A 26,314-nucleotide genomic window follows, 5' to 3' on the forward strand; every position below is an offset into this window, starting at 1 on the left:
AGAAACTTCTATCTTCTTGATCTTAAAGGGAAGATCCAACTATCCAAGAGGAGAAGAGAGGTGGCAACCTGCAATCACTGGTTGACCACAGGGAGCCAGCGGAACTTAAGGACATCACACCAGCCCAAAGAAAAAGATCCTAGAGATTTGTAACATTACGCGGGGTACGATCTGGACCAATGAATAGCTGTGTCCCCTCAGTTCTCCAACCTGGGGTGCCTTTTACACTGCTTCACTGTGTGAGCTACAACTGGACAATACAAGCTCGTATAAATTCTGTCATTTTATTACTAGAAAATGATATGCACAAATCCTGTTATCCCAAATGGAATTTCTCAAACATTTCAATCCAAACACACTGGGGTAGATAAAACAATAAAACAAATGTATTAACTACAGAAAGATAGATTTTAAGTGGTTACAAGTAATGAGGCATAAAAGTCAGGACTGGTTACAAGAAAATGAAAGTAAAACACAAATGTCTAATTTAACAAGCTAAGTGAATTCAAAGCAAATGTCTCCTTCACCACATATTCCAGCAGTCTTACTGGCTGAATTCCTTTCAGTCAGGATTCCGCCCTGCCTTCCCTTCCCTTCCCTCCCCCCCCCCCCCCCCCGATCTTTCCTGTGTTCCTCAAGTGTTGTCCATGCCATGGGCAGAGAGGAAGGAAAGAGATGATTTGGGATGCTTACTATCCCTTCTGATGTTTTTTTTCCTCTTCTTTGAGAACCATCTTCAGCTGAGACTCAGAAGACAGCAAGTCTGTGTGGCTAGGAACCCCCAGCTGCTTCTTTATCAAGATGTAAATTTTCACCCACATCCTTTTTCCTGCCAAAGAATGGCACTTAACCAGGTGATGATTCATTTGATTTTGTTGACTCCTGGCTGAGGTGTTGGCTACCCTTTTGTCTCTGGAGAATCAGTTTGATTTTTCTCTAGATTAGGAATATGTCTTCGTAATATCATACAGTAGACTCTTATAACTTTACAAGCATTGTTGTCACACACATTTTACCAAGACAATAGTGATCAACAAATTACGAGTTTTCAAATGATACCTCACAAGGCATATTTTGTAGAAGATTTATCATGAATCCTATAAAAGGGGTGAACATAGGGGTACAGACTGTCACAAGGTTCAACTTGGAAAGGTAAAGTTAGTGAAAGAGAGAGGGTGGAAATTAAAAAAAAATCCTAAGAGAACTGCGAGAAGAAGAGAGAGTGAGGGGGGCGGACAACGTGTTTAGGCGTCATGTCTCTAATGGCATGCTAAATTGTATTGTACTGTTCAGCCTCTAGGTGGCACTGTATGTAAAATACCTTATTTAAGCTAATCTTAGCCAGGCCTGGCAAAGCATTAAAGGATGCTACCATGAACACATCTGGTGTGTATAATCAAGCTCTGTGGCCAGTCTATTTCTGGTACAGAAGTACATAACGTTGTCAGAAGTAAACTAAACCGAAGGAAAACAGCAGGAAAGGTTGCAGACAGAAGGAACAAAGCAACAATGGCCCCTCTTCAATTACTAAGAGAACCTGAGCTTTGACAAACCTTCAGAATGGACAGACTGGAAACAATATTTTGCAAGATTTTGCATTGCTACCAAGCTCCACAAAGAAACTCGAGATATACAGGTATCTTCTTTAATTTATGCCATGGGGAAGCAAGCAGAGCATATCTTTAAATCCTTTTACTTTACTGAAGACAGTCACAACGATAACTATTAAAGGGTTCTGGCTATGATTGATGCATACTTTCATAAAACACATTTCTCTGAGGTACAAAGAGAAGCTTTCATTAGAGAATTCAAGGACCAGGGGAAAATATTCAGTGGGTTTTTTATAAGAAAATTGCATACATTGGCTGAAAAATGTGATTTTGGCGAATGCAAAACATGAAAATACCGGAGACAGGCTAGTTATTGAGTTAACAAATTAAAAAACTTTCACAGCAGCTACAATTGAAGATAGAATTAACCCTAGCCACAGCTATTCAAATAGCAAAGGGGTTTGAGCTCGGGAGACAGCAAAACCAAGAGGAACTTGCCAAACAAGAAACTAGGTTAGAAGCTTTTAGCAAATGCAGCTTGAGTGCTAAAAGTTATCACCATAAGACCCCTGAGACAAGGAGAGACAACTTCCAAGCTAAGAGGGACAAATTCCAGCCCACATGCACAAGATGTTGGAAAAAGTCATATCCCGAGAGATGATGCATGTCCAGTCAGAGGCGTCCAGTCAGAGGCACCCAGTGTAATACATGCATGAAATATGGACGTTTTGCAGCTATTTGCAGCACCAAAGCAGTCAGGGAACTGACTCTCATTACGGACACGCAAGAGCTGTTTTTTCTGGGATCTATCACTTGTGACAACACAACCTGCTTGGAGAATGAAACTGAATATTCTTGGCAAGACTATTGACTTCAAAATTGAGTCAGAAATTGATGAGTGTGATGTCACAGTCATCTCAGAAGGGACTTACAATCACCTTCAACCCAGAGTTGAAGTCACTTTGACACAGTTCTGACTAGACCTGCAGGTATTCTGAAGTGAATTGCATGGGCCAGTCCACCACAGAAACAACTTACAAAGATAAAAGTTCTGTATTCAGGATGCATATGATCATAGGGTAAAAGACCAACAACTTTCTCAGCTGCAGAGTGGAGCCATGATGGGCCTAGTGAGAAATGTAGAAGAACTTAATGGAGGATTGATGACATTGGGCTTTTGAAAGGAGATCCAGTACAAATTAAATTGAGACCATGATTAACAATACAGTGTTCAAACATTGGAAGAGGTTAGCTGCAGATTTACTTGAATTCAGAGAATATCATTACTTGGTTATAGCAGACTATTTTTCCAGGTATAGTGAATTGTAGTTTTAGTGGACACCGGCATGTACTTCTGCACCAGATATGGACTAGCTATAGAGCTTGCTTATACACATCAGATGTGTTCATCATATGATCTTGTAATGATCTGCAAGTTATGGCTAAGGTTAGCTTTAAATAAGGTGTTTTACACACACTGCCACCTAGTGGCTGATCAATATAACACAGATTAGCATTTCATTACATCTCCCCCCTTTAAATTCTACATTCTTACCATTTACAATATTTACACTGTCACATTATCTTTGAAGTTCAGTAGGTATCAATCTACTAAGTGTCTCTGAATTATGCTGGTTTTTTTATTACGTGACCTGAGCGTGTAACAAATTGGTCTTCTGGCTGTCCATTAGTTGCAATGACTGGCTGTGATTGGTTTGGAATCCTTGGGTAGTCTTGTTGGTCTACATCTGCTATTTGTAGAATTTGTTCTGTTGATTGTACAGTTGCTGTTGAACTCTCCACTGTCGGTCTTGACAACATATGATCTGGGCACTGAGTTCTTTTTCTTTGTGACAGCTGGCGTAGTCCATCCTTTTTCTCCATCCAGTTTGGCATGAACGTGGTTACCAGGTTCTAGACATGGCAGTTCTCTAACTGCATGACGTCGGATGTAATTGTAACTTGGAAGAGCAAGGAATGGATCTCCCTGCTATAGGATTTTCTTGGCTTCCTGTACAGCTCTTGCAGCCTCTCCAGTCACTTGTGGGTAAAAGGTGCTCTCCTAGTAATATGACCAAAATCATGTTTCATTTTGAATGAGAAATTCTGCTAGAGTGCAGTGTTGTTGTCCATCACTAGTTGTTCTGCAGCACTGAAATGAGCTTGACGTACTGCTCAGGGCACAAGCAAACTTAATACTGACCCTGTCACTGAGAGCCCGAGAACTTTTTATCCTATCCCTTCCCTCCGATATCTGCTTGCTAAGGGTTAGTTTTGTCATGACCCATGAAATGTCAGCTTGCAATTATAGAATTCCAGCTGCTAGTGGGTTTCAGGCCCAGAACAAGCTGCCCCACAATCAGCTGGAATTCTATAATACCCTCAGATTGTGCCTTAGCCATGATGCTGCTGGACACACATTATCCTTGAATATGGCCCTAACCTCTGGGAAGTGACCCAATAACCTTTCAACAGCCATGGATTTAGTGGGCCAACCCCTCTTGTGTTCCACAGGGTGGAGAAACTTGCTTTTATATGGAATAATTGAAGGAAATTCCACTCTTATTTCCATGTAGAGGATGATTTGGCACATCCTTTGAATGAGCTTCATCTTTCTTTGTGTTTCAAAAATTAATTTAGATTATAATTCAATGAAGTATTCACATCGTCACTTCATGCCTCAAACATAGTATTATTGTTAGTTAAAGTGTCTTTTGAATAAAAACTGTTAGGGTGCCCTTTGTCAGAATGGCTCCCTAGAGCTCCCTTTTAATGAGTTATTTGTTTTATGAATCCTTCATATTGTGTGTGTGTGTGTGGGGGTGTCTTATTTTAAATTGTTTCAGTGTGCAAAGTCAGTTTAACAGATGATCTCTTCGTGAAACCGCCTGCTGGCTGTGGAGTCGAGGCAGTGAAAATCAATATTCCCTCATTATTTTTAATTTGCCAAATGTTGGGGACTGATTCTGCAGCCTATACTTGCACTGAAGAGGAGAGCAGTACTGCGGGTGCTCTCACTAAGTAATTTGCTCAATGTGTCTTCAGTGGCCTTTGGATCAGATGTTATGTGCATAAGAGTTACAAAATGGAGCCTTTTCTGAACTGTACTTGGGCCTTTCACATTTTAAGAAGTTTTCCTTTAAAAAAAAAAAAAAAAAAAAAAAAAAAAAGGCCTGAAGGGCCTTGCTAGAAGCAGAAACATGGGAAAAAGGATATTTGTGGGAGACTTTCAAAGGCATACAGGGGAGTTTATTTTTAATGGGATTTGGATGCCTAACTCCCCCTTCTGCTTTTGAAAATCTTCCCCACTGTCTCCAAGAAAGTCAGCAGTGTGATGTTTGGGGAATAAGCAGTAGCTGTCAAGCTAATGTAGACTGCTTAATTAATCTTCTTCCAAAAATATCTCCAGGATAACTAATTCCAGTCCCATTTAAAAAAAATAACAAATCCAAATAGCCGCCAAGGTGTTCAGTATTAAAGAAGCTTCATGTGAGACGAGTCACTCATATTCTTTTGGGACCTTGCAAACATTGTAAATTGTAACAAGAATATAATCTAACATTCCTTTCCCCACTTACTCACTAGATAAGAAAATGGGAAAGCAACCTGAATGGTCTTGGTGGGATGTAACACAAACAGCCTACTTAAGGTGACCAGACAGAAAGTCTGAAAAATTGGTACTGGGATGGTGGTGGGGTAATAGGGTCCTATATATAAGACAAAGCCCCTAATATCAGGATGTCTGGTCACTGTAAGCCTACTAGTTCCTGAGCTTTCCTAGAGAATCCAACATATGCCAGAAAGCTCTTTATTCTTCCTATGAGGTATGTGGAAACATTCACATTATAGATTTATTGTGCCAATGGAGTGTGCAACCAGCCCAAAAAGTCATAATTCAGGGGTTCCCAAGCTGCACAAACCCATTTGAATGAAATATTTCTTGCCAGGACCCCAGACAGCAAGGAGGATGCCATTTTGTAGCACAGAAGGTGTTCTCTGCACAACATGACCTCGTATGCATTGTATGTGTGAGATTCCTAGTGTGTGAAGAACTTCCATTTTGCTCCTGACCATGTGACCTCGCATATATGGTGCATGTCCAGTCACACCACATGGAGGATGCCAGTTTGCTCTTCAAAATGGAGTCCTGCACATCGTGTTGCCTGGTGAATGCACAGTAACCATTTTGTAGAGCAAAATGGTGTCCTCTGTGCAGTGTGACTTCACACACACTGTACAGGAGAGGTCACACTGTTCAACACAAAATGGTGTCCTCCACACACTAGGGATCACCATGATCCCATCTGCTGAGAGCGTGACCCCATTTGAGGTCACAACCTGCAGTTTGGAAACCGCTGCCATAATTCCTGGTTGTAATTGTGTGGCTTCTCATCTTGTCTATGTTGTGGTAAAATACCATAAAATGTCTACATCATGCTCCAGTGATGGATTATTTATAAGAACATGCAACTGAAATATTAATGACAAAAAATTAACTCAGGACAAGTTTAGGATAGGCATCTAAGGGAAAGCCTTCATATTAGCATATTTAGTCTGATCTTTTTGCCTCTGGAATACTTTTCAAAGGAAGTCACGGAAGCCCCATTACCTGGCACATGTAAAACTATGTTGGACAAAAAGTTAGTAATAAATGTAATCCTGCACTGACATGGAAAAAGAGAAGATGATCTAATAGGCCTTTTAATTTATACATTTTACAGTTCTCTAAGGTTATTTGTCTGTTAACGAAATAATTAGAGCTGAAAGGTATTCTGCCCAATCTCCTATTTGTTACTATTCTATCCAGATGTGTGATATCTTCAGTAAGGTTTGTGATTTTTATTTTCTCCACAGCATTCCTGTCTGATTCTGTATTCAGCTAAAAGATATGCCCTGACCCATATAATATGTTAGGCACTTGTCAAAATACAGTTTATGAACAAACTTTTATTATTATTATTAATATAGGGACAGATTGCCCTTCCCCACCCCCTTTTACACTGGTAAGCAGTTATTAATCAAGCAATGATAACCCATGTTGTTAGGCCAAATTCTGTTCTCACGTACACTTGTGCAACCCCAGTAAACCAATGGAACCCCAGTTAAAGTTAATGTTAACGGGATCGTATGGGTGTAACAGAGAGCAGAACTTGGCCTTTTACTAACTGAAAGTTTCACATGGCAAAATATCCAGGTAATTATATTCTAAACAATCATGTTATGATAAAATGCTTCCAGACCTCACAAAACTGTCAGAAGTTCTTAAAATGGTTGTGGTCTAAACAGTTAAAACTTGTCCTGCATATACCTTGATTTTAAAAGGAATAGTTTATCTCTCAAATTCTTCTCAGCAGAAACCTCTATCCTCATTAATATACATCAAATAACTATTGATGTTTTTAGGAGGTTTTTTTTAATTGATTTTCTTTTGGTACTCTGATACTTACACAAATCTCATTATAAATAATATTTTTAAAATAAAGTTGTATACAGAGTAAGATGTTGCACCTAATGCTGCTCCCATTGAATTAAAATAAAAACAACTGTGTCATTGTCATTTACACAAATTACCATCTATTTGCAAGCTGCAGGAACAATACAATATGTTATGCAGCTCGACCATAAAGACGAGAAAAGAGTAATGACTTACATTTGCAAAACAAAACCTGTTATTACCCAACCAAATAGCAGCATCGTAGAATTTTCTTAGAGGAAGGTGACTCCTGTAGCATCACATCATCTTTGTAGAAGCAGAAAATATTTTCTCACTGGTGATAGCTGTGATAAAAATATGACACATACAAGTGCTGGCACGAGTCTGATGATGATTACCTAGTGCAAGTCACATGGCATCGTTCAGGGTTACAAGTAATTTCTAGAGATGATTCCAATATTTCAACATTTTGGGGGGGACAAAAAGTTGACATAAAACTTTTCACAGAATAAAATACTGTGAAAAAAATTTGATTTGGAAACATCAAAATATTTCAGCATTTTCAATGGACACAAAATATGTTGACATTCCTGAAATAAAAATGTTTTGTTTTGATGAACTGACCCAAAACAATTTATTTCAAGTCAGTTTCACATTAAACTGCATTTCCTATTTTGGTGCATTGCCTCATGAAAGTTGCAGTTCAGGAGTCAGATGCCCCCATTCTTTCCTATGGGCAGGACACCCTGGCTAAACTACATCTCCCATGATGCACTATACAGCTTGTTCAGAGGGAAGAGCACATGGAGAAGTAGTCCAGTCAGGAAACAAAGCCCTTCAGAGAGAATGGGGCTCAAAATATGTTGTCATGAAGCAATGATTCAAAATACATTTTGGGTCAGTTTAACAAAACAAAATATTCCAATTTCAGTTTAATACATCCAGAACTAAATATTTAATTATCAATTTCCTATTTGATAACTGGAAAAATCAAAATTTTTCTGCCAGAAAAAGAGCTGGTTAATCTGGCCCACTATGATTTTGGTGTGAATTTGTGGGGATAGAGGATGTATGGAAGAGGAGACTAAAAAAGATCTTTCACAATTCATTTTTAAAGTAACATAGAAAATGCCCAAGAATTATTAAATTTGCAAATGTTGCAAATCATTTATATATTTTCTGCATTTAAAAAGAAGTTAATTCAAATTCTCTTTGATTTCTTCATCAAAATGAGGAAAGGAGTCACGTAAGGTGGTACAAAGGGATATAATGAGAAGAAGAAATTAACCAATGAAAGAATTTACTCTGAATATTAAGAAAAATTAGGCAGGGATGCATATTAAAATGAATGAGACTCAAATGTCCATCTCTGACGTCGATGATTTGATGACAATTTATCATTGTTTGTTCTCTTGTACTGTAAAGTATTATGGAAGCACAAGGAATGTAACTCTAGTGGAAATTTCAGTTGAAAAATTCCACCTGATCTCTCTCTTTCCTGCAAATGATCTATTAGGGAACGACGCAAACGATATATTAGGGCTTGTCTACTAGGTGATACTCAGGAAAGTTAAGTCACATCAACAAAAGGTCTGAATTTAAAGAGCATTAATTAAAGCACGTTATACCCCTGTATGAATGCTCTTATTCAGAAGTAAAGTGTCCTTAGTCTACTCATGCTACTTGGTCTACTAGGGCAAAAGAGTCCCGCTGAAAGATGCTCACAGAATCTATTGGAATTTTTACTAAATAATTCATAACTGGTACTAGCCCCCTGAAAAGATATTGAAACACTTATTTGTCCTGCTTACAAGCTCAAATGGAATTACATCAACTAGCTATTCATAAGTCTTGGACACTGGGAAAAATCAGCTGCTTTAAATAGCTACCGCCATATTTCACTTTAGTCAGAGAAATGAATTAAGTGCATTTCAATGTTTTCCTCCTCATCTGCACTAATTAAATGGCCATTGCACTGTCAGAACCACTCTATAATCAACTCTTTCTTCATATATAATAGTTTGATTCAATTTTCAATTATCGATGTAAAAAGAAAAGTGATGTACAGTGAATAGTCTGTCCAGAATGGAAAATGTTGCAAGCTTCCAGTAGAGAGTAAAGTATCACCAGTATTTACCTGAATTATTAAGAACGCATTTCTTGGGTACATTTGCATGTTACACAGTTGACATAATTAATCACAGATGTCTAAGTAGGAAGACTACTTCATTATTAAAAATCTCTCTCATGCACATTGTATAATTTAAAGGATATTTTCTCCAGAGCTGCTAGTCATTAACATAGGATAGTCTATTATTTTAACTAGAGAAATAGATTTTATCCTTGTAATAATTTCTTAAAGTAGCTATCTGTCATGATGACTCTCAGTAATTAACTTTCCTTAATATCAGATCTTTCACTGACAAATTTCCTACTATATATTTGGTGTGACTGGGACATAAAGGGTGGGATAGGTTAAATACTGATACTATGGCAATTCTTTTGATTACCTCACCCTGGATTACCTTGATTTCACATTCACATATGATGTGAAAAAGTGTACTAGGTTTGACGTTGCAACTTCAGTGCTTATTAATTGTATAACTGCTCAAGTGATGGGAAATGTTATTTATCAGTTGAATTCTGAAATCAGGTGACTTTGAAAAATATTCTCATTTTTGCCACGTTCTGGGTTGGAAGTGGACTGTTTAGTATGTATATATACCACTGCCCCTAATGGTTATTCTACAGAAAATGAAAGTCTTAGGGTGAAAGTATAGCCCTATTAAAGTCAATGGCAAAATTCCCATTGATTTCAATAGGGCCAGGATTTCACCCATATAGTGAAGTTCTGTTTCTTTGGAAAGGTCCTTACATTCTATCTATTCTGTAGCCCACGAAAGCTTATGTTCTAATAAATTTGTTAGTCTCTAAGGTGCCACAAGTACTCCTGTTCTTTTATTCTATCCCCAGTTTTTTTTTTTTTTGCATGGGTTGATGCCTCTACCTTGTCTCTGAATGGTTCAAGAACAGGTGAGGACAAGGGGGCACAGAGAAGGAAAAGAGCAACAAGGGAGGTAAGAGCAACTGGCATGACCTAAGTTTCGCCAGTCCTCTTATAAAAGTGCTGCCCTGCTGATCCTGCTGCTGAGAGGGAATTTACACCACACACCCAACATGACCTCCGAATTAATTACCTGATCCTACACCCATTTTAGCAACTAGCAAAGCTTCCATTGACTTCAGTGGTATAGGCTCAAGCCCAAAACTGGCAAAATTATACACGTAGGGCAAAATATCAAATTACTAGATATTATAAAATCACATAACTCATTCAAGGGCCCATTTCAAATGAACTAGTAATTTATTTTGCTCTTTCCATATTGTGACGATTTGAGAAATCTGTCCGTACAGTTTATCAATTCTAGTTGATGTGAAGTTATGAAATTTCTGTATCATGGACTGCCTCTATGTCTATGTGTATCCACCATTGCTGGCAAGGGTGTGCCATACCCACCAGAGTAGGGGCAATGGAGACTACTTAACTTTAATGACTGTACTTAGACCAATCAATAGATAGGTTGGCTAGAGCTGGGAGAAGCCATTTCCTTCACCTTATCTGTAGGGGGCTGGAGTTTGGAGAGTGGAAATTCCCCAAGCAGGACAAAGAGACAGAGGTGACAAAGCAGGAGGGAAGATTCAAGGAGCCACACAAGAAATTATGGGCAGGAGAGGGGAAGGGGATGAACCAGCTAAGGTGAGAGAAGGCATAGTGGGGAGAAAAGACTCCAGGTTTCAGAACCCATGTTGTGCTCTGCAGCTGAAGGACACTAGATGGGCCCAAATAGCTCTGACCACAGCCCAACGAATGCTCTAGAGTGGCAATGAAACTGAGGCAGGGAAATGAATGTGGGGTTCATTATTTTTGTATCAATCTGTGTATTTTTCATGCTTTTAAAGAAAGATCAATAGTGTGCTAGAATCCTGTGCACAGTGTCTGTAAATTTCATGTGTTACACCTTCCATGTGGCCCCTTGAGGAGCTAAACCAGAAGGCTCATACCTTCAGGTGGTGATCTGAGAAAAGGGGTGTTTAAGCTATTGGGGGAGTATCACAATCCTGGGGGAAATCCAGACTAGTGAGGGGCTGTGTCACCACTTGACCTGCAGCCTTGGGTGCCTCACAATGCTTTGGTGCTGTACTCCTAACCTGGGCCCCTCAGAAACAGCCTGCAGGTCACATCCTAAGTATCTGCGTATAATTGGAGCTTGCCAGCAACACTCCAGTCAACACTCTGGCTTCCATCCACCTTGGTTATCACTTGCAGGTTGACCCTAACACACTCCCAGCCCCAGATTTTCCCCCAAAACGTGTGTTCTCCTGGACAGTCCAGATCTTAGACATCTGTTGCCCCCTGTAAGAGGTCAATATATTGAGAGTAGAATAGTATATAGCAATGCTATGGCTCTAGAAAATACAGATTTTCCAGTTTAATCTTTACACAAGGTAAATGTGAAACTAACTTATCTGGAAAAATGTAGTTTTCCTAAAGTTATTTGACAGAATAGTTAGCATGTCTGCAGAAGAAATCTGAGGAAAGCAGGGGATGCAAATGATAATAGAAAAGGATGGAGGACAGGAAGAGGAAGAGAGGGAACAGGGAAAAGAGTTTTATGCGTGATGTGAAAAAATGGGATTTAAGGAAAACAAGGTCTTTCAAAGACCAAACAAATTGCATTTTTGTATCCTAAGTAAGAGACTGAAGTAGCTTGGAAACTGTTGACATAGGTGCCCATGGAGAGGAAAAAGGCAGAAGTTCAAAGAATTAGTGCCTGTGGCAAATTAATTCTTCAATATTTGAGCTGTCTCTCTATCTGCTCTCACTATCACTGAGTAATATCTTTAAAAGAGTTGTAGTAAAAAATGCAAAACCACACCTGACATTAAGTTTAATAACCAGTTTGTTGATGATCTTTTATACTATTCAGTAACCATCTGTACCTTTTTGGAAAGTTATGTACATATATTTAGGAATTAATTTTTTTCTTTTTAACTTACTGTGTGGATTGCAAGAAAGAAAAGAAATGTGAAAAACGAAGAAATGTAAAAAAGCATAGCACAAATGTTCTATAGTAACTAATTATTTTAGGTGCCTCCGTTTCTTGGTTGCTCAGTCTGAGACACTTTAAAGGGGCCTCCTGTTCATAAAATTTTGAAAATCAGACCACTTTAATTTCCCAACAATCTGATTGTTATGGAGCTTGAATGGCAGATTGACAAGGACCTGTACTATGGATTCATAGGTATGTGTTGAAACGAAAACCATCTTCCTAGAGTAGTACAGAATCACAAAAAGGTTACCACTATGTAATAAGACTTATTTATTGTGATTTGATTTATTATCATTTGGTATTTTTTTCATGTTAAATTGATTCCTATAGGCCCTGATTCAGGAAAGCAGTTAAGCATGTGCTTAAGTCCATCCTTATTCAGGAGTGATCTTAAGCATGAGTTAAGTACTTTCTGAATACCTAGCTTGTATAATGCACTTTTTGTCAGCAGCGCTCAAAGAGTTGGTAAGAATCATTATCCTCATTTTACAGATAGGGAAACTGAGACATGGGGTAGTAAAGTGACTTCCCCAAGGTCACTCAGCAGGCCAGTGGCAGAATTGCGAATAAAACCCAGGTCTCCTGTGTCCCAATCCAAAGCTCTGTTCACTAGGCACAATCGTGTCCAACGTGCTTTCTTGAATTGGGCTGTAAACACCTTATAAACACTTTTATTTAATCCCCTTTATTTTACCCTCTGTAATTTCTTATTTTTAATTTTAATTTTGATTAATAAAACATAAATGTATAATATAGTCTGGTCTGTTCTTCAGCTAAGCAAGTGAAAGTTCAATGAATACATAAGACACATGGTATGGGAAACTGGTTAATTAAAATGACTTAACAAATGTGTCTCAGGCCCCAATTCTGCTAAGAATTATAGACGTTGTTAATGTTGTGCATGTGAGTTGTCCCCACTGAAGTCTATAGAACTATTCACATGGGTAAGTTTGGCAGAATTAGACCCTTTTACTGTATCTACCCTAATGTTCTCACAAACCATTCACTATCAAGTTATACTGAATCAAAATATATTAATACATCAAATAAGAAATATGTGTTAATATGTCTCTAAGTAAAGCCAGTTGAAATTTTTGGTCAACAAATCTTCCCAACAGGAAGTGTGGTTTCATCAAAATTGGCATTTTCCCATTACATTTTTCATTTCCAGATGGGAAAATCAGAACAAGATAAAATATTTTGGTTTCTGAAAACCAAATTGAAATGACAGTTTAAGCTGAAATTAAATTAAAATGATTGTTTATTTTCCAACAAAAATATTTTTTCATTTCATTTCTAACTGTTCTGAGGAAACCCATAATTTTCTGACATGAAATTTCTGGTTTTCCAACCATCTTGATAGCCTTGGAGTCTGGTACTTATATGAATACATATAACCTCTATTGACAAAAACTAACAACTTGAACTACTCTCTTCATTTAAAATATTAATAACCTATACTAGCTTTCTTGTAATTCAGCTACCCTTGTGCATCAGCATGGAAGGTATTTTAATGGTTTAACTTTGAAATGTCATGCTGGCTTCTAGGAAAAATATATTTAATCTCCCTTGTGCATCAGCAGGTACTGCAACTCATTATCTGCAAAATTCCACATTAAATTGTTTTTCTTTTCGTACATTAGCATTGCTTTCATTTAAATGTAATTCTTAATTGAGGGAATCCGTACCATAAATATAGAGCTGGTTAGTATGTTAACAAGATCAGGAAAAAATGAGGATGTAACCAAAAGGAGATCCTTTTCCTTAGGTTTTCTTGACGTTAATAAAACATAGGATTACTCTGTATGGAAGAGCTATGGAAAATCCTAACAGTATTCAGTATCCCAAAGAGAAGTCAGTGAACATTGTAGGGAAGTCCTATCACTGGTCAGGGAACAAAATCAGATTAGTGTGAAAATAAAAGGTAACACATTGCAAGGATGCAATCTGTTCACCTCTTCTTCAGTCCAGGGTGTGATTTAAATGCGAAGGCAGGAAGAGGAAAAAGAGGGATTTAAAGTGATAACCAAAAAGTTGGTTATCCTTCTAGGTATTTATGATTCACCAGTCAGTTCACTATGTATCTAAATGCAAATAAAAATTATGGGCCTGGTTTAGAGCCCTTTGAAATCAATGGAAGTTCCATTGATTCCAGTCAGAGCCCAAATGAGCAGACAAGTAGACATTGTATACAAATTCAAAATTAGGCTCCTAAATCCATTCCTAGAAATATACCTAAGTGGCCTGATTTTTCAAAAGTGCAGAGTACTGAGTAGCTTTAGCAGGCCCCTTTGCTCAATATCCGGTCTTGAAAATCTTGGCTCTAATGAATTCAATATGAGCAGATTTATGCACAAAATAAGCTGGCACCAGTCATCATTTTTATCTCTGCCTCCTTTTTAATTTTTTTAAATTTATGCTTCTATGTTTCTTTAATAAGGGGGAACCAAAACTACATAGGGTGCCACAACGAATGAACAAACAATCCCTCCTCCACCATGAAAAACAACGGTATGTCAATGCATTCCTAGAGTTGCACAGTTAAAATCAGAAAGTTGGCTTCACAGCACAGTGAAAGATTGAAGAGAAAGTGCCTGTAAGTGTGTGAGTAAGAAGCTTATTACTTATTACTTGAGTAAGCAGCTTATTACCAAACCAACAGAGTGAATTCCAGTGATGCAAAACTACTTATATGTGGGAAAGCTACTAACAAATTGCAGCTGCAGACATGACACTATTCAAACCCTGGAAGAAATCTGCTTGCAGGGTTATGAAGAGAAAGGAGTTGAGTATTGCTGCCTTGGATAAATACACACAAAGCTATTTCTTATTTAATATGGTAATATATTTTGACTTACTCTGATCCCTTCTTCACCTGTATAGTATAGAAAAAGTGACATTTAAAATATTTTTGAACAGCAACATGTACGCTCCTGTGACGTTATTGACTTGAACTGGGACCGTATAGAACATTGTTGCAACCAAGGTCCTGTAGTGGCACCAAATCTTGTATAAAGCGGGTCAAATAAGGTGTCTAAGACAAGGTTATGGTTTGCTGGTTATAAATATGCTGTCTACATGTGTATCAATTTTGTAGTTAAAGTGATGAATATCGGCTCTATACTGTCTGTATTTCAAACTTATGCTATGCTTCTGGGTGACACCCCAGACAAGTTGGTGTCATCACTGCCTAGCCTGCTTGATGGCCCATTAAGGACCATCAGCTATACAACTGACCCATTGAGAGAAGGCAGATACGCCTTGTAACTCAGCAAAGTATGCAGGGACTTGCCCATGTAACTCCAAACTCCATTTTGCTGTAATTTTCCACAGTAAGAACAAAGAAGTGTTCTTACACTTGGTAAAGACTATAACCTCATCTCCATGTTGTCTTCAATCCTGCTTCTTACTTCTGGAGGAACTTTGCTACACTGAAGCTTTGAACCAAGGACTGAAAGACCCATCCCAGAGACTTGATTTGAACCTGCAGTTTATTCTATCACTGCTACAAGCCTGAACCAAGAACTTTGCCATTACTGTATGTAATTGATTCCATTTAACCGATTCTAGTTCTCATCTATATCTTTTTCATTTTATGAATAAACCTTTAGATTCTAAAGGATTAGCAACAGCGTGATTTGTGGGTAAGATCTGATTTGTTTATTGACCTGGGTCTGGGGCATGATCCTTTGGGATCGGGAGAACCTTTTTTCTTTTACTGCGGTATTGGTTTTCATAATCATTCATCCCCATAACGAGTGGCACTGGTGGTGATACTGGGAAACTGGAGTGTCTAAGGGAATTGCTTGTGTGACTTGTGGTTAGCCAGTGGGATAAAACCAAAGTCCTCTCTGTCTGACTGGTTTGGTTTGCCTTAGAGGTGGAAAAACCTCAGCCTTGGGCTGTAACTGCCCTGCTTTAAGCAATTTGTCCTGAATTGGCACTCTCAGTGGGGTCCTGCCAGAACCAGCATCGTTACAGCGCCTAACAGGTTTTCCCTGAGTACAATATCATTTTTCAGCACTGGGTTTCATTCTACTAGTCTGGAGGTAATAAATAGTAGGCCTCTCCGATGTTCTTCTTTTTGGGGGGGAGGGGGGGGGATGTAAGTTCACACATCAATAATTTTCCTTTTGGGATTTCTGTTCAAGCTTCCCTAGCATCTCTTTGATACTGCTGCCAACATCTGGTTACAGAACCTGGACATTGAGTTCTGATGACTGCATACAAGAAAGAGACTGAGGTAAAAACTGAATCATGTGGGATGCTTCAGAATTGTAACTATCAAGCAGCCTGTTTCCATAAAAATCTTTCCCGTGAGGTTGGAGGAAGCTGTACACTTAGTGGACAGATCTTCCAGAGATTCAGGAAGGGAGAGGGGCCCAGCTGACTGTTTCCCAAAATATTTGTGGGAGAGAGGAGTGGGTTGCAGGAACCAGCCATTCCCCAAAAGACTACCAGGAAAGGGAGTACTAATTCACCTGTGAGCTCTGTTAGGCTCTTTCCAATTCTTTATGTTTCCCTGGTGCTTGTGGTATGTTCCCTTCTGAGCTCTGGCATCTTCAGTACGGTGGTATATTGAAAACTATTAAAAATATGCTATCACTTTAAATTCTCAGGGGCTTTCCTGGTCCAGCTTGCAGCCTGGAGTGCTCTATGGGGAAGCAAGTGATCTGGGTCTAGCAGCAGTCAATCTGCAGCCAGCCAGCCTACACTAGGTGGGGTGAGTTGTGCTTTTCTGTTTTAGGGAGCAGCCTGCTTTGTCTCTTTCTGGTTTGGGGTTCTTGTGTTATTATTTTGGAGTCTAACAAATAAAGTAGTGTTACATTGCAACTTTCCAAACAGAGCATTCACGTTTTTATCTAACTTTGCTGAGTTAATGTCATGACTATAACAACTATTGTCTCATTTCTCCCACCATAACTACCAGTTCTCTTCTTGTTACCATATTGCCAAAGCCGCCATTCCATACCAATTTCCCTCTGCCCAAATACATACATTTTCACAGTCTCTTTTACAATGAATGTTCATTCATTTAATACTACACACTGCCTGCCAAATATCTTGGGAGAATATGAAGTACTAAAGATACCATAAAGCAATGACAAGTGGCAAGAATATTGCCTCTTCATGCATAACTGTGAAGAGGTATAAAGTATATAAAGACAATCTGAGACAAGTTTGCAAATCAGCCCTCCCTTTGGTGTCTTCAATAAAGCAGCTAATTGCCTAATCTCTGAAAATGTAGCAGCTACCATTTTGCTTTCTTACTAGATTAAGGAAAGTGAATTCTAACACTTGAAACAGATCGTACAAACCCCTATAGCTCTGTCTAGGTACCTATATGGCCTGCATCCCTGGAGGCCTATCTTGCCCTCGATGTATGTTTCCCATCTGTTCAATTGCCTCTGGACATAGTCCAGATGCCCCTTCTGTGTAAGATGGCAGAGGAGAGCAAAAGCAGTAGGAAATCAGACAGAGGCAGGGGTGGAGATAAAACTGGAATGCCTCAGTGACCCACAGTTGTGTCCTTGTGTGTGAATTGCTCCAGAACTCAGGCTTTCCTCTGCTGCCCAGTCATCCACAGGCCAGTCAGTGATAGGTGAAGGACATCATGTTTTGGGACCTGCCTTTTTCCCTATGGGAGCAAGAGCTCCTGCAAGCACCCCTGAACCTGTGGTATCCACGGACTATGGAGCAGTATTTATGGCTAATGCTTTATAGATTTCCCAAGCTGCACTATCTGGTGTTTACTCCCTCCCCCCTGAATTTCCCCAACACCCCCCTCCCCACTTTTGAGAACTCATTACGTGCAGTGTTGCCAATTTAGTGATTGTTTGGAAATTTGAATTGAAATTGAAACATTAATACACACTTTAAAAGCATATAAAGTGTATCATAAAATACCTGTATCTGAAAAAGTATAATAGATTTGAAAAGTATGAACATAGACTAGCTTCCTTATACAGCTGTTGTTTTTTATGACAATGTCAGTGCATTCATTTTGGTGATTGTTGGCCAACCTAATAATTTCAAATTATGATTTATAAGCAAAGTCTAAATGAGCTCTCCCTGACAGCTAGTGATGAGCTGGGGGCTGGGGGGAAAGGCTTCAGGACCAGATTGTATTTACATTCACAACTATTCTACCTAGGTATCCAGCAAATAGAGCTGTATTGCCCAAGTGATACATTTTGGCTGGGGTTGGGTTACAAATCACTTGAATGCAGGGGGTAAAGAAATGTTGTTGTTCTTATTGTGTGAGTAAAGGGCAGTAGAACTGTATTTACCCTGTGCTGATTGAGGGCATCGAGAGAGAGGGTGGGGGCAGGTGTTTTGCTTGAGGGTCTGCCTGAGTCACAAGTACTATTTGACCTGCCCCTCTCCACTGTTTAAAGACAAAGGTGATTAGGCTCCATAGATAGTCTTTTGTTCTGTTAAGTGACCAGGACAGCTGAAATCACCTATAATCAGGTCTAAGTGCTTAGACCTGCTGTGGGACAGTGTTTCTGTAGAAGAGACAGCTCAGTCTGCACTAGCAACGAGATTCCCCCACTGAGAGCTCAGCTGAAATCACTGAGAGCTGGGTGGAACTTCAAGAGACCAACTCGCAGAGGTCACAGTGGCAGGTGGCAGCAGAAGGTGACGGCGCAGGGCCATTGGCAACAGAGTGATGGAGTGAACAGTGGCACAATGAACAACAGTGGCCAGAGCGAACAGTGAGCAGCTGGAGGAATGAGCAAGGCGCCTTCATACCCCTCACCTGGGAGGTGAACTCATGTGAAAGCAGCTCTGAACTCTGAGTCTCCGCTGACCAAGGACAACACCGATGAGTGTTAATGAGGCTGTTAAGACTGCTGGAGACATAATACAGTTCATGCGAACAAACATGGCTATGGCATCATACTTTCTATTTAAGCAAGAGATACCACACACTACAAACTGGAGGCCAGTGTTATTTATCTTTCTGCAAGAAACTGAACTGACTGGCTAGACACATGTGGTGCAACAGTGAAAGACTCAACAGTTGAAAAAGTGAAGAACTCTCTCACCACATTCAAAAAATTTGCATACATGGCTGATGAATGCACCTATGCAAATGGTCATCAAGTATTAAGTCACTGTGTATGTTATCTTGATGTCAGTGGTAGGCCAGTAGATGCATTTCTAGATGTTCAAGTTATAGAAGACAGATTGGCTGAATCTGTGACAACCCACATCTTAGAAGAGTTAAATGCTTGTCAATGGGACACCAAACAGATGGCTGCTTGTGCATTGGATGGAGCTGCAAACTTCTCTGGAAGACATGGTGGAGCACAAGCTTTGCTCAGAGAAAAGTGTAACCTTAACCTCTCCTATACACGCTGCAGAGGCCATCTACTCCAACTAGCGCTAGTACTGAGCTGCAGAATCTTCAAAAGACATTTAAAAAGCTATAAATTTAATATCTTCATTATATTCTTTTTTCAGCAAGAGTCCAAAAAGACTGAATATCTTGGAAAATATAGAAGACACACTGGGACTGAAGTTCAAATTAGTCCAACCTGGGAAAACCCTCTGGCTTTCTCGTGAGCGATCCTTGGCTGTTGTCTTAAAATTACTTCAGCCATTATTAATTGCTTTGGAAAGTATCTACCAAGATGGGATGAATCTAAGTAGTGAGGCTGGTGGATTACTTTTGCTACTACATTCAGAGAAGACTATTGCCATTCTCTCTCTTGTTGAAACCACTTGGATCATTAAACAATGCCATCCAGGCATCTGCTATAACAGTAGTAGATCTTTGTCCAGCAATAGAAGCTACATTTGGATCAATCAGAGAGCTATCCATTGAAAAAGTACATTGGAAGAAGCAAAGTCTTCAGTCCAGAAGTTTACTAATGAAGGCATTTATATTGAATCCTTAAGTGAAGAGGACAAGAAGTGTTTGTTAAGACAACTGAAAAAGTACACAGACTTGATTCTTAAAAGTCTAGAACAGTGACTTCTGGATTCTACTCAACCTCTACGTAGCTTTTACAGATCACTGTCTTATAAAACATCAACAGTTAGTGGAGTGAGGCCCTACCAGCAATGGGGCTGGCATGTGCTCAGGACAGAATAGAGAATTTGAACACAGAGTGGAATATCATATGACGAATGAATGAAGATTTGACTTCAACTTCTTTTTTATCATCAGTAGTGGCTCGACCCAATCTTTATGCTATGTTTCCTGGGCTGAAAGAAGTAGGAATTCATCTCTTGCTACTCCCAGTCACAACAGCTACAGTTGAGCGTTCTTTTTCATCATTGAATAGAATTTTGTGTTTTGAAAGAAGTCGCCTTCTGCCTGATCATGTGAATGAACTAATGAGCATATCAATTGAAGGAATGGAAGAACCGGACACATGAGAAGCCACCGAAGATGAACGCATTGCATTCAAGAAGTTCATTAACAGAGTTGTGCAAAATTATAACAAGAAACCAAGAAGGATGTAGATGTAGTGCTTCACAGAAGGCTTGAGTAGCCAACTTTAATTTGTATGATGATTTTAAAATCTAATAAAATGGTCATGAAACATTTTTCAGTTTTTACTATGGTGCCATACAGCCCAACTTCACCCTCACAGTCTCACCCCTCGTCGGCCCTGACCCCGCCCTGTAAATTTGAAAAAAAAAACAAAAAAACCCATTTCAGTTCCTGGGGAAAACACTGATTCTGCAGCACTTTGAGAAACCTCTCCCCCTTCATGGGAGGGAAAGACAACTCATGAGGCTTTCACCTTCTAGAAGTTACCAGTTAACTCTGTTCCCTTCTCATGGGTTTCACATAAGACAAGGAGCTCAGGCCTACTGGCAGTATCGGGTTCAGCCATTTTAGGGAGAAAAAACCCATATTGTTGTTGTTTCCCTGCTAGATGCATTTAGCTAGGACTTATGAAGCTATCACAGTGACACAAGTCTTTCTACACTTGCTCATAGTGGCCTTCTTGTTTTAAAATAGTCTCCTTCCCAAATCCATCCATTCCTTTCCATGATATATTCTAAGCATTCAGTCAAATGCTCTGAACTACAAACCTTGTGTTGCCAAATCTTGTGCTTTTTATCATAAATCTCATGACGGTGTTTTACTTAAAGTCCTAGATCCTGGAGATAAGTGATTATGTGAGATTTTCTGCTTTCATTGAAAAGAAATAAGTGTTTAGACCTCATGGTTGCAGGCAAAAGCTTGAAATTGTGACCTAAGTGTATCCTGAAGGCTCAAAAACAAGAAGACAAATTAAAACAACCCAAAATTTATTAGTTAGGCTAAACATCATGAACAAAATGTAATCTCATGATATTATGGCGCCTGATTTTTTTATCCTCTGGGGTTGACAGAAATTGAAACCACATGAAATAGGTTTATGAAATATGGGTTTCATCTTTCTGAGCTCTTTCTATGAGTGTTGAATAATGTTGTTCATTGTTCATTTACCGTTGTTGTGTAAGCCAGAGTTCAAAGTAAAAAAATAAACAAATCTGCCAGGTTTGTGATTCTCTGCAGTATATTAGACCATCCATTAGGCCGCAGTCCTGCAAAGACTCGGGCATGTGCTTAACTCTGACACTTGACTTCCATGGGCCTACTCGTGTATGTACAGTTAACCATCTGTGTCAGTCTTTGCAAGATTGGGGCCATAATCTTCCAAAGGGGTCAGTGGCACCCTTCTTTCCTGAGGAAAATATGTGCCATATGGGCCCACATGCCTTCTGTGTAAGCCCTCATGTTATTTTGTAAATATCGAAACAAACACCACAAGTTCTGTACTGAATGTTGGGACAAAAATCGAATGAGCCAGAAGTTTAAGGGATAATGCCCATAAATCTTGTACCTCTCCTAAACACTAAATTTAAACATAATATAATTTTCTTTATTATGTGTGTCCTGCATCCATTATGATAATGTTTGTTTAGCAGGCTGCATTTGGAAGAATCCTACAATTAAGCTAGATGCTTATGTTAGCTTATTTCTATCTAAAAAAATCAGCTACAATTGTGCCTCATTTATTAACCAAATTAGTTTCTTGTGAAAATCTCCATTTTTCTCTATCAATAATTGCTGCCTTTAAGGGTTTTAAAAATACAGATGTTTAATTTATAATTGTGCTAACTGTTAGTCAAGCAAATACTAAATTACATAGAAAAATAATGTTTTGATATAGGCATGCTACAGATTCTGGATTTTTGGTTTCGACTTAAAGAAACAGATTAAACGCCAATCCAAATTTTTCAATAAGTAGTTATTAAAAGGTGGGGAGAGGAGGCTGATAAATTGAAGAAGGTAATGCTCCTTTTGAAGGGATATTAAATGCAATTTATTTTCTCAGTTTCATAGATCTTTAAGGCCAGAAGGGAGCTATTAGCTCATCTAATCATGCTTCTTTTCCTGGTCATGTGTAGCAATGCAAGAAGAAGTAAATGTTCTGTCTGCAAATGAATTCTGTATGTCTGCTTGCTCCAAAGACATTGACTGGCTAAAAGCTGAGTACTGGATGCTGGCTTTATTGGTCTGCAATAAATGTCGTCTCTCTCACCTCTTCCTGATGGTAAACCAATTCAGGAAAAGCGGGTCCATGCTAAGGTTCTAATAGTTTTAGATGAAATGGTTTAAAAACTTTAAAAAATTAGAAATTAGTTAGAAAATTTCTCCCACGAAGACAGGCCCTAGGACTTTAAAATAGTAATGAATATTTAAGAATCCTTTCTGATCCTCTTTGCTGCCTTGGGCTCTTCCTGTTCTAGGGTTCTTTGTAGAACATGGAAGTTGTTCCTAGCCAAAGGCCTGATCTTGTGACCATTGAAGTCACTGAAAAGACTTCAGCTGACTTCAGAGGAGCTGTGTCTGGCTCCATTAGCACAAAGCTTGTGGAAAACAACATTTAAAACTGAGTAGTTAGTTTAGTTAAATGTTAAATATCTGTCAGATTCTTTATTATTATTATATATTTTTCCTACATCAGGCATCACCTTTATTCTTGCTGCTTTTTGTCTGTAATTATCACTGTACTATTTTTTGCCTTGCAATTTTTTTCTTAAAATAAGGTGTGACAGGGTCGGGCCAGATGACTATAGGAGAGTAATAGAAGGCAGATATATAAGCCCCAGTCTAAGTAGGTCCCTTTTCCCTGGGTAAGGTAACAGGGAAGGTTCCAGAACAATCAGGAACCTTCTGGAGACAATTAAGACAGGCTGATTAGAACACCTGCAGCCAATCAAGAAGCTGCTAGAATCAGTTAAGGCAGGCTAATCAGGGCATCTGGGTTTTAAAAAGGAGCTCACTTCAGTTTGTGGTGTGCGTGTGAGGAGCTGGGAGCAAGAGGCACTAGGAGCTGAGATTGAGAACGCAGACTGTTGGAGGACTGAGGAGTACAAGCATCATCAGACACGAGGAGGAAGGTCCTATGGTGAGGATAAAGAAGGTGTTGGGAGGAGGCCATGGGGAAGTAGGCCAGGGAGTTGTAGCTGTCGCACAGCTGTTCCAGGAGGCACTCTAGACAGCTGCATTCCACAGGGCCCTGGGCTGGAGCCCGGAGTAGAGGGCTGGCCTGGGTTCCCCCCAAATCTTCCCAACTCCTGGTCAGACACAGGAGGAGTTGACCTGGACTGTGAATTCAGAAAAACGGCTAAGCTGAGGGCTGCTGTGAAGCTCCAAGGCGAGCAAATCTGCCAATAAGCGCAAGACCCACCAAGGTAGAGCAGGAACTTTGTCACAAATGTTAATGATTTCCCCCCATCTCCTCATTACATCTGAATTTTCTTGGCTCTTCTATGTGCTCTTCTTTTCCATAGTTTCCCGCTAACCTCTTCAGTTTTATCCTGCTCTTTCCTTTTTGCCATTTTATATTCTGTCACAAGAGCTATGCTCATGAGTATAATATAATTTCCCTTTTATTAATTTTTGTCTAAAGCTTCCCTTAACATTCCCTAGAAATGTTTTTACTTAACATTCTATGCTCCTTCTACTACACGACACTTTTCAAACATGTTCTTGAATTATATTTTCTCCCCAGTGCCTGCTTTTTACATAGGCTAGGAACTTAAGAGTATGCTGCAAGAGCATGTTGTGTCCATGTAATGCTCCAGGAAGGTGCAGGCTTGTCAGCTAGGGAGTGTGAAGTCACTTGTTTATTCACTTGTTTAGCACAGGCCATGGTAGTGCCTGTTTCCTCCATTGGCCTGCAGCCTCCTTCAATTTCGATCTGCAGGGAACCACACCTCTTGGTGAGAGGACTGTTTAGTCCCCATACCTAGTCATTCTTTGGCTAATATGCTGAGCCTGCTACAAAGGATGCCCAATAGCAGATGTGGCCCTGATCCTGCAAGAGGCTCTATACAGACCCCTGCACCTGGCAAACGAATGGGACTCAATGCAGGCACAGAGATGTGCCCATCTGGAACAGTTTGCAGAATCAGGGCCTTTATGACTTGTCTACACTGCAATGACCACTAGGATGTGGACTAAAACTGACTGCTCATTTCACACAGGCCACTGAGTACCCTCTGGATGGTAATGACTTTTGATAGTACTGACCTGAGCTGGATTTGAATTATATCCTATTACCAGTCCTTGAATGCTTGGCTGCCTCAAAAATCTGCACTTCATTGCATGATCTATTGTTTCTAGCACAAAAAATAACAGTGCCATTTTCAAGGCATATAAAGGGCAACTTCTGTATGTAAAATGGATATGATGGTAATACTTGCTTCATGGGAGGTTATTTAAAATCAGTAAAGTGCTTTGAGATCCTCCTATAAAAGGTATTATTCAACCCACTAGTAGTACTAACTATTACTGTTCAAGCCTTCTACAGGGTGACTGGCTGAAATCATTACACAAGAGGAAACTAACTCCAAAGAATAAAAGTGAAGAAGAAATAATAACACAGGTAAATCAGATCTGCCAACTCTTAATAAGATGCAGGCACACGGGTTCTGAGCTGTCAAAGGCAGAAAGCATAAAGAGAGATCTGGGCAGGGCATAAAAGTCCATGAGATAACTTATGTTTATCCAATGAAATTATATAAAATAGTCACAGTATGCTTAGGGCTGTGCACTTTGACTATTAAGTAAATACCTGATGGCCCCAGAACTGTGGCCTAGAACCAGTGCTTAATTTGCACCTCCATGCAGCAGCCTTAACTTTTATTTTTCATGGGAAATAACGATGGGGTCAGGGGGGTCTCAGCCAAGGGGAATCCAGTTGAATGGATTTCCAGAAAAGATTAGACAAATCCAGAATGTGAGTACCTTTATCTCACACTGCAACACCTTCTTTGATAAAGCCATCATCAGCAGAATGCCATTTACAGCATCAGGTGCCCTGCTGTGATGCTTCTCATGGCAGCCAGGGCTGAGACTCACCTTGTTGCCACTTGCATCCAGCATGGAGGAGTCTTGCCTATGCCAGTTGGGTGTTAGCTCCATAATGAGCCGTGCAGGCTTTCTTCGCTGGGCCATATCAGCCCTGCCTCTGCCCTGCAGATTGACAATAGATGCACCCCTGAGTCTCTTCAAAGTGTCCCTCTGTAGAGTCCAGTCTCCCTGATCACTGGATACCCACATGTATCCCAGATTCTCTGTTCCCAAAAAGAAAAGGAGGACTTGTGGCACCTTAGAGACTAACAAATTTATTTGAGCATAAGCTTTCGTGAGCTACAGCTCACTTCATCGGATGCATTCAGTGGAAAATACTGTGGGGAGATTTATGTACATAGAGAACATGAAACAATGGGTGTTCCCATACACACTGTAACGAGAGTGATCAGGTAAGGCGAACTATTACCAGCAGGAGAGCGGGGGGGGAGGGCGGGCAGGGGCGGGAAACCTTTTGTTGTGATAATCAAGGTGGGCCATTTCCAGCAGTTGACAAGAATGTCTGAGGAACAGTGGTTGGGGGACCACTGTTTGCACCAACCCAGAAAAGTCAATGGAAACCCATCAAAGAAACTATAAACATCAAAACCCTTCGGGAGTGAAAAGGAATGATAGCAAGGGATTGCTCTCTCTGTGAATAAAGACAAAAGACTGATTCAGTATATCACGTGATAGAGAAAGATACTAGGGGACCATTCACTGAGGAGGGACCTTGATGAACAGGGATACTTCATGAAAGACTGATAGTACCTCTGTGGGGCTAGCAAGCACTGCAAAAACTGAACTTAGGGATGGGAATCTACTTTATTAGATAGGAAAGGTA

Source organism: Chelonia mydas, chromosome 1 (genome assembly GCF_015237465.2).
Source record: "Chelonia mydas isolate rCheMyd1 chromosome 1, rCheMyd1.pri.v2, whole genome shotgun sequence".
Taxonomy (NCBI): domain Eukaryota; kingdom Metazoa; phylum Chordata; order Testudines; family Cheloniidae; genus Chelonia; species Chelonia mydas.